Below are 14188 nucleotides of genomic sequence, written 5' to 3'. Positions count from 1 at the left end.
CTTGGGAGACAGAGTGATGTCCTGTCCTGAAAGAAACAAAAATAAAGGAAAGTGGGCATCTGAGCCCTCGTTTGAAGGAAACCCTCCGGAATGGATTCAGCAATCCTCATGAGGGACCCAGAATTCCCTGCTTTGGAGCCAGCCAGACCAGGATGAACTAAAAGTGACTGGACACTTATTATCTGCCAGACACTGTGCCAACCACTTTACACATATTAACTAATTGATCCTGATGCCAATCTTACAAACTAGGTCCTACTTTTATTATCCTTTTACAGGTGAGAAAACTGAGGCACAGAGTGAGCATCTAAGCTGCCCAAGAGCATACATCTAGCCAGGGACAGAGTTAGGATTTGTACCAGCTGGTTTGGTGCTCAAGCCTTCCATCATCACAACACCTTGGAGAGGTGAGTATTATTATCCCCATTTTTATAGATAAGGATATTTTGATAAATGTTAAGAGATGCCACATTTCACCAGTTGACTGGCATTCAGGCTGCACCTGTCACAGCTTTCTTCGTGGCACTGGGTGTTCTACATAGAATATAAAAATGCTTTCCTATCACCATCAAGATCACGAACTGGTAAAGAAGAGCCAGTATTTCCATCCTGGTCTGTCTGGCTCCAAAGCAGGGAATTCTAGGTCATTCATGAGAATTTTCTGAATCCATTCTGGAGGGTTTGATTCAGATGAGTGTTCAGACACTCACTTTCTTTTTTAAAATTTTCTTTCTTTCGGGACAGTATATCACTCTGTCTCCCAGGCTGGAGTGCAGTGGAGTGATCACAGCTCACTGCAGCCTTGAGCTCCTGGGCTCAAGCAATCCTCTTGCCTCAACTTTCCATGTAGCTGGGACTATAGGTGTGTGCCACTACATTCAGATAATTAAAACATTTTGTAGAGATGGGGTGTCACTATGATGCCCAGGCTGACTTTATTTATTTATTGAGAGACAGGATCTCACTTTATCACCCAGGCTGGAGTGCAGTGCTGTAATCATAGCTCACTATAGCCTTGATCTCTCCGGCTCAAGCGATCCTCCTGCCTCACCCTCCCTAATAGCTGGGACTACAGGCACTCACCACCATGCCCAGCTAATTTTTACTTTTACTTTTTATTTTTAGAGAGATGAGGTCTTGCTGTGCTGCCCAGGTTGGTCTTGAACTCTTGAACTCAAGCAATCCTCCCACGTTGGCCTCCCAAAGTGTTGGGATTACAGGCATGAGCCACCATGCCTGGCCTATTTATTTATTTGTTATTTTATTTTTTAAACTGAGATTGCAGGAAACAATTTTTTAATTTAATTTAATTTTTAAAACAGAGATTGCAGGAAACAAATATGCTCATTTTTCAAGGTCCTTCTCTGGCTTCCTCTGGAGATTGGAGATCAGGGCTGGGAGGTCTGCACCTGGCCAGGTCACATGTCTGTCAATGCCCCTGTATCTTTACCACTGCAGCCTGGACCCAGTGTCTCACTGACACTACTTCCTGCTCCTCTCATCCTAGACCATGTTTGGTTTCCAGAATTCTCACAGTTGGGCATGTTTTGGTTGCTAGTAACAGAAAAGTCAACCTGAACTGGTCTTAACAATAAAGAGAATTTATTGGCTTATGGAACTGAACAAAGTACAGAGAGAAGATAGCCTCTGGGCATGGTTTGTTCAGGACTCCGGGCCTGTTTCTCTGATTCTCTCAGCTGTGCCTTCTTCTCTGTGTTGGTTTCTTCCTTGGACTGTTTTTGCCATTTATGGTGGCAAAATGGCTGCTGTCTGCAACAAGACTATATACTTGCTTTTCCTCAGTGATTGAGCAAACATCTGACCTTTGCTCTGACCGGATCATCTCAGGTCACAGACTTACTTCCTGAGCCTGTTGCTGTAGTTATGAGGATGTCACTGGGGAGAGAGGAGAAACCTCCTTCTACCCCTTTCCTCCACTTTGATCCCAGATCCAAGTGGATTCTTCTGGAGGAATGAGAAGAGATGCTTAAGCTGGCATAAGGCTGATTCAGGGACAAAATAGATGTTCTTACAGCCATATTGTGCTGTTCATATGGTCTGTGTAGAAGCCACCATGTTTGAAACAGAGTGGTAAGAAGATGTCACCCAAAGAGACGCCACATTTTGCCGGTTGACTGGCATTCGGACTGCACCTGTCACAGCTTTCTCTGTGGCATTGGGAGCTCTACATGGAATGGAAAAATGTTTTCTCAGCAGGAGCATTCTAGGCCATTTTAAGAGGGCACAGTTATAAGTGGGAAGTGAGGTATAGAAGATAGTTCGGGTGGGCTGACTCGCTGGAGCATTTTAAAGTGGGTAAAATTTTATTCTAAACTCTTCTATATGTGCTTTCTCCCTCCTTCAGTAAAATGCTCGTCCTACTGCGAAGTGAAAGATTCTTTCCACCCTTGTCCTCCAGATGCAACTTCTCCCAGAGACACCCGCATCACTGTTGCCCCCACCACACTCATGCAGCAGGGCTACTTCCCCTTAACTCCTTAACTCCTTAACTCCTTAACTCCAGGAGACCAGACCCTTCCCTAACCCCTCAGTGATTCCTTGAAATACACTGGAATGGTGAACCGACTTACTGAGGGTTTAGGAAAAGCAGAAGGGAATTATACACCAAGAAGAACTTCACACTGGGTATTAAATATACCTGCTCTTGGTTGGCCCTGGTCTTTCTCAAGGGGGTGTCTCGCAGGGGATTCCCTGTCCAGCGACTGCTGCCCCTTGTGGCAAAACTATCCTTCTCCCGGCCTCAGGGTCATTCTTGAGTATAATAGGCAGGTGTTTTGCAATCTAGGCCCCTGTCTTTTTTCTCCTGTGTCCCCAGTGACTATTTTCTGCCCTCGGGGCTGCTTTTACCCTAGATGATTAATAGAGGGAGTCTCCCAACTCCTGGGACTACCCCATTTTTGACTCCTTTCTAGTCTAGGCATCAGAGCACAATAGTCCAACATCAGTAAAAGCAAAGCGTGAGTGGCTATTGTCTCCTTGCACTTCCTGTTACCATTTATGAATGATAAAAGAGCCCAGGAGGAGAGCACGACTTAGCTTAAAAAATAGGCTTGCCGCCTGGGCATGGTGGCTTATGCCTGTAATCCTAGTGCTTTGGGAGGCAAAGGCAGAAGGATCACTAGAGGCTAGGAGTTCAAGATAAGCCTGGGCAGTATATCAGGACCCTTTCTCTACAAATAATTAATAAATAAATAATAAAATAAAATAAAATATATAAAAAAAAGAAAGCCAGATGTAGTGGCTCTTGCCGGTAGCCCCAGCTATTCAGGAGTTTGAGGTGGGAAGATTGCTTGAGTCCAGGCATTTGAGGTTACACTGAGCTATGATCACACTACTGTACTCAGCCTCGGCAACACAGTGAGAGCCTGTCTCTTAAAAAAGGAAAAAATGGGCCGGGTGCAGTGGCTCACGCCTGTAATCCCAGCACTTTGGGAGGCCAAGGCGGGCGGATCATGAGGTCAGGAGATCGAGACCATCCTGGCTAACATGGTGAAACCCCGTCTCTACAAAAAAATTAGCCGGGCGTGGTGGCAGGCGCCTGTAGTCCCAGCTACTTGGGAGGCTGAGGCAGGAGAATGGCGTGAACCTGGGAGGTGGAGCTTGCAGTGAGCCGAGATCCCGTCATTGAACTCCAGCCTGGGAGACAGAGTGAGACTCCGTCTCAAAAAAAAAAAAAAAAAAGAAAAATTGTCTTTCCAGTGCAGAACTGTAGGAATCCACGGCATGATAAATTTGGCATTTGTGGTAGGGCAGGATTTATACTTGCACAGACTGGCACTAGCTCCAAACATTAGAGGAAGGTTGGGAAGAAGCAATGCCAGGCAGACCAGCTGGGCTGTGTGGAAGTGAAACTATCAGGCATACCAGTGACTTTAGTGTGTAGCCAAAAGCAATAGACACTGAGTTGTGGTGGTGACGTATGGTCCATGAATCACAGGCGCAATGTCTCTCTTCATTTATTCTACAATCATTGATTGAGCACCTTCTATATTCCCTGAAAGAGAACATAAAAATGAACTGAAGAGGGTTCTTGCTGTCTCATGGCTCCCAAGCTAGAAGAGGGCTGACTTGTAAATGCCTCACAGTAGGGTTCATGTTATATGGAGAAGTGACGAAGGTGCCAGAAGACTCAAGCTAGGGGACAGCTATTAGCTGCTGGAGGCAGCTAAGGTGGGTTCCCAGAGAAGCCGTTCTCCATTACTGAGATAGGGGCAGCAGTGACCTTGACCCCAGCTCTTCCATTCGTGGACTGCCCCAGCTCTGTGGTCTCTCTGCTAACCAGCCAGCCTCTGGGAGTGGCCTATGCCCTCAGCCTCAGAGCCATTTCAATCAACTGGTCACTGTCAGTGGTTGTGCAAAAGAGTGGCTGGCGGCAAAGGAGGGTTCGTGTTCCCTTCACATCCCCACCAGGCCACCTCAAAGAAGGCTGCAAAATAAGTAGAGATCGAGGGCCTGCTGTTCACACACAACTCAAGTGCAGTCCTCCTCCTCTTTCCCATCGGATTGCCCCCAAGTCCCTCCTGCAGGGACTCCTTCTGAAGTCTCTGCTGTAAGTCAAATCCTTCCCCCTTTATTCTTATCAGACAGTTGCAAGTTTCCACAGGTGATCTACCAGGGAATTTAGGAATAAACAAATGGAAATAAATCCAAGAAAAGGAAAAGAATAAAAACGATCATCCATAGAGTGGAGATTTCAGATAACGGACCCTCAACCCCAGCTTCACACCTGGGACCCCTGCTTGGTCATATGGACCCTGGCAGTCTCTAATCATGAGTCTGCGATCCCTTGACTTAAACTGTTCCTCCCCAAATGTAGACGTGGGTGGGGCTCAGAAGGGAGGTGTCGTCTGACGTGATTTCCTTATTTTCCTTTATTCATCAAGGGCCTTCTAGCTGTTAAGTCACTCTGATCTCTGACTGCAGCTCCTACCTTTGGACACACCTGGCCGGTGCCTCAGGTAGGAAGCCGCCTCCGCTTGCTAGGACTTTCTGTGGGGTGGGGCTGCTCGGCTTGACTTTATTTTGGAAAATGTGTTCATTTCTGTGGGAGCTGAGGATTTCTGCTGCCTGCTTCCTCTCTTGTGATCACCACTCATACATAGAGGTAGCAGGTGAGGAGGACAGTCTCCTCATCCTCTCTTTTTATACCTCACCCTTTTGTGGAAAGAGGCTGAGAATTCCCCAATTTGACGTTTATTGCTTCACCTTAAGACTTTGTCTTTGGTGAAAATGCAAATACTGGTAGGGAGGGAACATACTAAAATGTGTGGATCTCAGTGGACTCATCATACACCCTCAGGCCTGGCAGCAAATGAGAAGTGGACGACTCTGTCTTCCTCGATTTGCAGATGAGAAGACTGAAATCTATGGGGGCACGAGACTCCATTCAAGGTCATGAGACTTATTTATTTACTAATTTTTTTGAGATGGAGTCTTGCTCTGTTGCCCAGGCTGTAGTGCAATGGCACGATCTTGGCTCACTGCAACCTCCATCTCCCAGGTTCAAGTGATTCTCCTGCCTCAGCCTCCTGAGTAGTTGGGATTACAGGTGCACGATACCACACCCAGCTAATTTTTTTTGTATTTTTAGTGGAGACGGGGTTTCATCATGTTGGTCAGGCTGGTCTCGAACTCCTGACTTTATGATCCACCTGCCTCGGCCTCCCAAGGTGCTGGGATTACACACGAGACTTATTAATAGTAGATTCAGGATAGAATGAAGACTGGATGCTAGGTGACTTTACAACCAACTTGGGTGACTTTCCAAAGGTTTTCAGACGGTTCTCTGGAGAGCCCTGGAGCTTCGAGGGGCTCTTTAGGGGCCATCTGGGTTGGGAGGTTAGCACACTCTGCCCCACAGTGGCTTAGCTTTTATCTGTTTCACATACTGGGCTTCTGGGAAGATCTTATTTCAGCAAAATATTTCACAATAGGAAATACATTTGAAAACTCTTGAACAATTTTGTGTATTTTGTCAGGGGTGGAGGGTTTCAGGGACCAAGATGGAGACTTTATCTTCTCAAATACTTAAAACTCTTTTAGACAGAGGAACAAAATGTGTGCTGCTCATTTAAAGACAAGGCTTAAAATATACAGTTTAATGCAACGTGTTGTTATCACTTCCTTCCCCCAGTAGATTTTAAGGAGGGTAAACAAGAATCAGGGAGAACATAGGAAAGGAAATAGTAGAAGGGGCCACCTGGGAACAGGTTTGCCTTCTTGCATTTTGCTTAATGCTGGCCCTTCCCTGAATGTCTAAGACCAACTTGGTTCCCACATCTGAATGCACAGACACAGCTGAGGATGGAGAAGGCTAAAGAGGGACAGAGGTAGAGAGACATAGGCTGAGAGGAGGCAGTTGTAGGTTGAGCTAGGGCTAAGGCGTTTTCCCCATATTCCCCATATTACCCCATACTCAGGCCAGGCCTTGGAATTGTGGAAGGTGGAGAGCACTGGGAAGCCAACCTCCAAAGAACCCCAGGTCAGAGTCAAAGGAGGAAGGGGGGCTCTCGTTGCCAAAAAAACAGGGAAGCAAAGGATATCCCAGTAACTGCTCTCTCATCCTTGATGGCAATGCCTTGAATCCAAGCTACTAAATCACATTTCCTTCCTTCTAACCTTCCAGCTAGATCAAACCATTGCTGAAACTGAAGAGAACATGTCAAATACTATAGATCCACAGATGTGGGGTGATGACTATGATCTAAATTTCACTGGCATGCCACCTACAGATGAAGATTACAGCCCCTGTAAGCTAGAGACTGAGTCACTCAACAAGTATGTTGTGATCGTCACCTATGCCCTAGTGTTCCTGCTGAGCCTGCTGGGAAATTCTCTTGTGATGCTGGTCATCTTATACAGCAGGGTCAGCCGTTCCGTCACTGATGTCTACCTGCTGAACCTGGCCATAGCCGACCTACTCTTTGCCCTGACCTTGCCCATCTGGGCCGCCTCCAAGGTGAATGGCTGGATTTTGGCACATTCCTGTGCAAGGTGGTCGCACTCAAGTCAACTTCTATATGGTATTCTACTATGTCCTGTATCAGCATGGACTGTTTGCCAGCCCATTGTCCATGCCACTTGTACACGATCTCCAGAGCATACTTGGTCAAGATTGGTTGGTTGGCTGGGTGCAGTGGCTCATGTCTTGTAATCCCAGCACTTTCGAGGCCGAGGCAGGAACAGACACCTGAGGTCAGGAGTTCGAGAGACAGCCTGGCCAATATGGTGATAACCCGCATCTGTACTAAATATGCAAAATATTAGCCAGGTGTGTGGCACCCGCACTGTAGTCTCAGCTTACTTGGAGCTGAGCAAAAGAATCACATTGACGCCAAAGAGGCCAGAGGTTGCAGTGAGCTCACAACTTTTTCTTCATCGTGCCGCTGGCTGGTCATGCTGTTCTGACACAGATTCGGCCTGTGCATAGCTGTTAAGGCCCACGTGGGGCAGAACACTGGGCCAGCCAGGTCATGCTTTGCTGTTATCCACTCATCTAATTCCTGCTCTGCTAGCTGCCCTACAACCTGGTCCTGTTTGCAGACACCCTCATGAGGACCCACCTGATCAAGGAGAGCTGTGAGCGCCGCAGTGACATTGGCCGGGCCCTGGATGCCACCGAGATTCTGGGATTTCTCCATAGTTGCCTCAACCCCATCATCTACGCCTTCATTGGCCAAAATTTTCGCCATGGATTCCTCAAGATCCTGGCCACACATGGCCTGGTCAGCAAGGAGTTCTTGGCACGTCATCATGTTACCTCCTACACTTCTTCCTCTGTCAATGTCTCTTCCAACCTCTGAAAATCATCGATGAAGGAATATCTCTTCTCATAAGGAAAGAATAACCAACACTCTGAGGTTGTGTGTGGAAGGTGGTCTGGCTCTGGACAGGCACTATCTGGGTTTTGGGGGGACGCTATAGGGTGTGGGGATGTTAGGAACTGGTGTCTTCAGGGGCCGTACCAACCTTCTGAGGAGCTGCTGAGGTACCTCCAAGGACCAGCCTTTGCGGCTCCATGAAAAGGAAGCACCATCATTCCTGTTGAACGTCACATCTCTAAACCCTAACTGGCTAATTAGCATGGTCACATCTGAGCCCCGAATCTGACATTAGATGAAAGAATAGGGCTGAAGCTATGTCCTCATAAGGGTTGGATGCTCTCGTTTACCCTCTCAGGAGCATCTCTTCAATTCTGAGTGTTAAGTGTTGAGCCACCAGGCTGGTGGCTCTGCGTGCTGTGATCTGAGCTCAGGGAGTGGTTTTCCCCTCTCAGGTGTGTTGTAGTGTTGGCTGGAGACACTGAGGCAGGCACTGCCAAAACATCAACCCCTCAGGTGGCTTTGTGAGGAGCTGGAAACATATGTTCCCCTTGGGGGTGTTGGGTGAACAAAGAGGAAGAGGGTTTGGATGCCAGATCCATGCCACAAGAACCCCCCTTTACCCCCATGCCCAACATTGCACACACATGTGCTGGCCATCTGCTGAGCCCCAGGTGGACTGAGACAAGCAGCCCTTAGCCCTTCTCTCCTGCAGCTTCCAGGCTGGCACGGAGCATCAGCATCCCCAGAAAGCCATGCACAGCCACCAGTCCACTGGGCAGGCAGATGTTCCTAATAAAGTTTCTGTTCCATGCTTGTCCCTGTGGAAGTATCTTGGGTGTGACAGAGTCAAGGGTGTGTGCGGCATTGTTGACTGTTCCTGCAGTAGAATGGGGCAGCATCTCCTAAGAAGGCACCTCTCTGGGTTGAAGGGCAGCATTCCCTGGGGCTTTAACTCCTGCTAGAACAGTCTCTTGAGGCACAGAATCTCCTGTTCATGCCCATACTCCAGGCGGAGGAGGATCCCTTTGTCCACAAGTAAAAGGAAACGCTCCTCTAGGGAGTCTCAGCTTCACCCTGAGGTGAGCATCATCTTCTGGGTTAGGCCTTGCCTGGCTTCCTCAAACTACGTGAGCTTGCCTCTCCCTCCCAAAATGCTTTCCGTGAGTTGCAGTTTTTTCCTAGTCTGTTTTCCCTCCTTGGAGACAGGGCCCTGTCAGTTTATTCACTCTATGTCCTTGGTGCCTGTAGCCTATTAAATGCTCAATAAATAATCATCACAGGAATGAACGTATGCTGAAGAGACCACAGCTCATTTTTTTTTTTTTTGAGATGGAGTCTCGCTCTGTTGTCCAGGCTGGAGCACAGTGGCATGATCTTGGCTCACCGCAAGCTCCGCCTCCCGGGTTCACACCATTCTCCTGCCTCAGTCTCCCGAGTAGCTGGGACTACAGGTGCCCACCAACATGCCCGGCTAATTTTTTTGTATTTTTAGTAGAGATGGGATTTCACCGTGTTAGCCAGGATGGTCTCGATCTCCTGACCTCGTGATCCACCCTCCTCGGCCTCCCAAAGTGCTGGGTTTACAGGTGTGAGCCACTGGTCCCGGCCAACCACAGCTCATTTGCACACCATCTGCTCAAAGCTCCTCCTGTCTGTCCTCTCCCCTTTCAGCCTCCCGCTGTCCACTTATTAAGTTTGCCTTTGTGGTTTAGCTTCATTAGATGTTTATCTGTGTAAAGATAAACGATGTCAGGGCTCTTCTGATAGCAAATGATAGAAACAAAAGTCAAACTAGCTTAAGCAAAACTGAGAGTGTGTGGGTTTAGCATGTATGGGGAAGGATCAGGGATGGCTTGAGGTTGGGAATAGGGTGAGGCACAGAGACAGGACCTAGATCAAGCTTGAGATGGGGATCAGCGATTCATGTTGAAATCAAAGATGGGGTAGGGGCAGGGATGGGGTGGCAGCTTGGGATGAGGTCAGAGAAGGATGAATGCCAGGAATCGGGAGAGATCTACAAGGAGGGAGAGTGAGAGTCGGGGTCGCAGTGAGGTGTTGGGAACAGGGAGATTCAACATGGAGCTGGGACCAGATACAGTGTGAGGCTTTGGAATGGGATAAGTGTGGGAGAGTGGTGAGGCTCAGGGAGGGGGTGTCAGGCCTGGAATGAATGTCAGGAAAGGCTTAGTAGCTACAAGGCTACAGAAGACGTGCCTGGTAGGGTCACCACCCCATATGGAGCATCATCTAAGATGCTCTTCCAGGGGCCAGGACTGAGGCTTCTCAGTCTGTCCTGCTTGAGGCTCTCCAGGCAGGTGAGTGAGGAGGGAGTTAGGCACTCGAGCCCTAAGATTCAGCAGAGCCTGATTCAGCAGAGAAGACAAGAAGGATGCAGAGGATGCAGAGAGAATCTAGGGCAGAAGGCTGAGAACTGGGACCTCCTTTTCCTCTCTTCCCTCCTCTAATCCCCCTCAACTTCTCCTACTGTTTCCTCAAAGTCCAACTTCCTCCTTCTTCACCTTATGCCCCTGCCAGGATGATCCCATCAGGGGCTTCAGTAAATAAATTCCTTCAGGGGCTTCCATGTTGGGTCCAGGGGAAATGCAAATTACTTATAACAGCATGAAAAATGCTCAGCCTCACTAGGAACTTGGGAAATGAGGCTCAAACAGCAACGAAACAACTCAGAAGTGTTTTATACAGGGGAAGGATATAGTGGACTCTTCAAACAAGTGCAATATTTTCGATTAGATTTTTTTTTTTTTAAATGAGACAGAGTCTTGCTCTGTCACCCAGGCTGGAGTGCAGTGGTGCATACACAGCTCACTGCAGCCTCAATCTTCTGAGTTCGGGTAATCCTCCCAACTCAGCTTCCACAGTAGCTTGGACCAGAGCTGTGTGCCATCGTGCCCAGCTAATTTTAAAAATTTTTTGTAGTTATGGGGTCTTGCCACGTTGCCCAGGCTGGCCTTCGACCCCTGAGCTCAAGTGATCTGCCTGCTTCGGCCTCTTGAAGTGCTGGGATTACAGGTGTGAGCCACTGCACCCAGGTTGATTGGAAATTTTAATGCAACCTGTAATTTTCTGGGTATAGCTCAAGACACAAATGATTTGGATTTCAGATTTTTTAAAAATGTCAGGATTTTGGTACTTAGTTAACAGCATATTGAAGTATCAAAAACTGATATTTCAATTACTAGACACGGTGAGGATTAGATCTGGTCAGAGCCAGGGAGAGTGTTTGCCTTAAGGAGGGACTCACTTGTCCAGGAAAGGGCTGGGACTAGGGATGGGGTGAATCTTAGGACAGGAATGGGGGTCAGAAATGGGAGGGGTCAGTGATGAGATTGGGATTATGGAGCGGATGCATATCAGGGTAAGGTGAGGGACGGGGATTAGGATGTAACAGCATGTTCTGCACAATGCTTCCTGATGTTAAAATTCTAAAATTTGTTTTGTAGCCTTGGTGACAACATTTGAGACTCTAAATCAAATGTCAAAATCTACTGTTTTCCCCTAAACCAGTTCCCCTTCTGACCTACCACAGCCTCTCACCACCCCTTGCCCTCCATCCCCTAGCCCATTCTTGTTAATTCTAGCAAAAATATGAATTGAAAATCCACATTTTATGCCATAGAGGTAAATTTTGCCCCTTTCTCAGCAAAGTAGTATTTCAATGAGTCTTTCAGAGACTGAAAAATCTCATAGATGCAAATGAAGTAAAATGACAGTCTCCTCTTTGGTCTGTGGAGTGTCCCAAAGATGCACCTTCCTAGAGAAGACCACTCACCAAGAGACAGTGGTGGAGCCCAGTCTTTTGTTGTTTCCATGCAGAGGTCAGAGAGGCCACTCTGGATTCCACCCAGAAAGCCACAAGGAGCTAACAGCGGAGCTCTCAGCACCAATGTTTTCTTCCAGCTTGGTATTCAGGTTTTAAATCCAAAGTCTTCCTTCCAATGTTCAGGGTAGAAATGAATCAAAGACATAATAAAATAAAAAATAATGGAAATATGTTAACTCGACTTTTTAAGATTACGTTTTCTTTTTATTGTCTAAGTATTTCATACACATTGTTGAAAAAATGAAATGGCTTTATGAAGCTTATAACAAAAAACCAGCAGCCTTCCAGCTCCAATCCCTGCAGACAAGGGCAGCAGCTGTCAGCTCTCATAGCTGTTTCATCTGATAGTGATCTATATATTTCTAAATATCATACTTGTTCTGCTAGTTTTTTTCTTTTTTTTCTTTTTTTGTCTCACTCAGTCTCCCAGGCTGGAGCGCAGTGGCATGATTTCAACTCACTGCAACCTCCACCTCTCTGGTTCAAGTCATTCTCCCACTCCAGCCTCCTGAGTAGCTGGGACTATAGGCGTCCGCCACTACGCCTGGCTAATTATTGCATTGTTTTGGTAGAGACAGGGTTTCACCACGTTAGCCAGGCTAATCTTGAACTCCTGACCTCAAGTGATTCCCCCCACCTCAGCCTCCCAAAGTGCTGGGATTACAAGTGTGAGCCACTGTGACCAGCCCTCTGCTAGTTCTTGTTTTTTTCCCCCTCCAGGTTTAGGTATCATCACTGACTCTCTCTTTTGACTTTGAGAATGTAATATTCTCCCAATCTCTCTCCTGCTTTCACCCCCATCCAAGCAAACACAAATACTGCCTTCTCCATTCTCCAGAAACAGATACCACCTTTTTTGGTTAAGTCAACATTCAATTTTTTGTTATTATCACTAGGTAAAAAATTATTCACAGTTGGGTTCGATGTTTACACTTCCTTTCTTTGTACAAGTTTTGTTTTCCCTGCAATTGAGGAGAGGATGTTCCATGCACTTATCATGACATCAGTTCCAATGTCTCCCTCAATATATCCACATTCAGCAGATAATCTATTAATTTTTCTTTCTCGAAGACCTCTCTCCTGGAGTCCTTCATTGTCTTCTTCCAACCTGGACAGGTGACTCTTAGGAAAGGGGCCAGTTCCTCTTTCCTAAGTTGCTTTGACTACGTTTCCAGAGAAATTTTAGAATCTGCTTATCAATTTCTATAAAACATCCAGCTGGGATTTTGATTTGGATTATGTCGAATCCACGGATCAATTTAGAGAAAATTGATACTATAGTATTGAGTCTTCTGGTCCATGGGCAAGATATCTTTCTCCATTTAAGTCTTCTTTAATTTTTTTGCAAAGGATGTTTTATAGTTCCTGGTACATAAATCTTGTACTTATTTTGCTAAATTTGTCCCTAAGTATTTTATGGGTTTTTTGGATGCTATTACAAATGATATCTTTAAAAGTTTTCATTTTCCAAGTTTTTTTTGGTCACTATAGCATATAGAAATGTAGTTGCAGTATGTATATTGACCTTGTAACTTGGGACCTAAGTAAATTCATTTATTAGTTCTAGCAGCTTTTTTTTTTTTTTTTTAAAGATTGCTTTGGATTTTAACTGTATGCAATCATTTCAGCATTTAAGTCTTCTTTTTAGCTTTAGAATTCATGATGTGTGCCTTGGTGGTGTTTTTCTTCATTCATTGTGCTGGGCACCTGGTAAATTTTCTTAACCTGGAAGTTTAGGTTATGTAAATTTATCTGGTATTAGTTCTTTGACAGTTTTCCACCCTTCGTTTTCCTTATTCTTTAATTTTCTTTTAAAGAATTTTTTTGTTTTTATTTTTGAGATAGGATCTTACTGTATCACCCATGCTGGAATGCAGTGGCCCAATCTCAGTTCACTGCAGCCTTGACCTCCCAGGCTCAGGGAATCCTCCCACCTCAGCCTATTAAGTAGCTGGGACTACAGGTGTGTGCCACCATGCCTGCCTGGCTAATTTTAAATTTTTTAAATAGAGTCGGGGTCTCCCTATGTCACCCAGGCTGGTCTCCAACTCCTGGGCCCAAGTAGTCCCCTCGCCTTGTCTTCCAAAGTGCTAGGATTAATGCACCCTGCCTATTTAAAAAAAAAAATTAAAAAATCCTCCTGCCTCAGCCTCCTGAGTAGCTGGGGCTACAGGCATGCAACACCACCTTTGGTTAATTAAAAAAAAATTTGTAGAGACAGAATCTTACTATGTTGCCCAGGCTCGTCTTGAACTCCTGGGCTCAAGCAATCCTCCTTCCTTGGCCTCCCAAAGTTCTGGAATTTCAGGCATGAACCACCAAACTTGACCTATTATAAAAAAAATTTTAGGGTCTTGGTGCAGTGGCTCATGCCTGTAATTACTGCCCTTTGGGAATCCAGGGTGGGAGGATCATTTGAGTCAAGGAGTTCAAGGCCAGCCTGGGCAACCTGGGCAACAGAATGAGACCTTGTTGGCAAAAAAAAAAAAAAAAAAAAAAAAAA

The 14188-nt window shown here is 46.3% G+C and overlaps 1 pseudogene across 1 annotated transcript; it reads left to right on the top strand.

Moving 5' to 3' along the window:
• The first annotated feature begins 372 nt into the window (after positions 1–372).
• LOC108541841 (C-X-C chemokine receptor type 1-like) lies at positions 373–9127 on the top strand (annotated as a pseudogene). Its single transcript, XR_001889080.1, has 4 exons — positions 373–407; positions 4905–4979; positions 6647–7264; positions 7381–9127. The product of XR_001889080.1 is annotated as a C-X-C chemokine receptor type 1-like (transcript).
• The last annotated feature ends 5061 nt before the right edge of the window (positions 9128–14188 follow it).

This window comes from Rhinopithecus bieti, unplaced genomic scaffold, assembly GCF_001698545.2.
Source record: "Rhinopithecus bieti isolate Rb0 unplaced genomic scaffold, ASM169854v2 scaffold_21117, whole genome shotgun sequence".
NCBI lineage: Eukaryota > Metazoa > Chordata > Mammalia > Primates > Cercopithecidae > Rhinopithecus > Rhinopithecus bieti.
The sequence above is the reverse complement of the archived record's forward strand: the minus strand, read 5'-3'. Positions and strand labels throughout refer to the sequence as shown.